Raw genomic sequence first — 1269 nt, 5'->3', positions numbered from 1 at the left:
GCTGGAAAGAAAGGGCAGCATCATTTGCAGATCTGGTTAACACTAACCACAGCCTTCTCCTTCATCCTTCTAGCCTCTGTCATAATTTCTCCTGTAGGCTGATGTCTCTCTCACTGTGGACATGCTATCTCTTGCCTCAGCCTGAGAGGGTTAACTAAAGTTTATTGAAAGTGTCTAATGCTGTGAAGAGGCTCCTGAAATCTGAATTAATGTTTATTCAGAACCTCTTCAAATGCGAATCACTTATGTAAAGCCCTGCAGCCCTGAGACTCAATTCGGATTACTTACAATTACCTGAAATTATTTGAACAGAGTAAAGCTCCCTCTTTTCAAGCCTTTTAAGATCAAAGAGTCAGTCTTCACCCTTTACAGCTTGTCACTTTAAACCCCTGAAGTAACAATCAAAGGGCACCTTTTCCCAAGCACTTTTATTATATCCAGACTGCATAACTGTGCCGCAATACAAATAGGTATGGAAAGATATTTGCTTTTGTGCTGTATTTCATTAGGTATCTTTAGCTTCTAAGAATATGAGTTTCCCAAAAAAAGGTTTCCCAAAAAGCAGCTGTCCCTCTCTCTCCAGAGAGTTCCATTTTCACATGTCCAAGCAGGTATTTCTTCCAAAGCTGCAAAACCAGCCTTAAAAACTCTGCATTCCTGGGGTCATCCCAGTTGCGGAGACCAACAATGGAGGCAACCCAAGATCAGAAATCAATTTAATGCATCTTTATTTTCTGCTGTGACTCTACAAAGCAGAGGTATCGTTTGTGCTTCCAATGCAGCACAACAATCTCTTTCTGCTGGACAGTAACTCCTTGTAATCTTGATCCTCAGGACTCTTTTCCTCCCTTCCTCCTCTCCCTCCCCATAAGCATTTGTTTACAGTTCTAATTTTCCTCCTGCAAAACAACTCTTAATGGAAAGCAACCAGCTTTGTGCAGCAGGTAGGGTTGGCAGAAGTTAGTCCCCAGCACGGATTCACCAAGGGGAAATCATGCCTGACCAATCTGATAGCCTTCTATGATGGCATGACCGGCTGGGTAGACAAAGGGAGAGCGGTGGATGTTGTCTACCTTGACTTCAGCAAGGCTTTTGATACTGTTTCCCATAACATCCTCATAAGGAAGCTCACGAAGTATGGGTTGGATGAGTGGACAGTGAGGTGGACTCGGAACTGGCTGAATGACAGGGCCCAGAGAGTTCTGATCGGCGGGGCAGAGTCCAGTTGGAGGCCGGTAGCTAGCGGAGTTCCCCAGGGCTCGGTACTCG

This window comes from Egretta garzetta, unplaced genomic scaffold (assembly GCF_000687185.1).
Source record: "Egretta garzetta isolate BGI_Z169 unplaced genomic scaffold, ASM68718v1 scaffold255, whole genome shotgun sequence".
Lineage (NCBI taxonomy): Eukaryota > Metazoa > Chordata > Aves > Pelecaniformes > Ardeidae > Egretta > Egretta garzetta.
Note: the sequence above shows the minus strand (reverse complement) of the source record.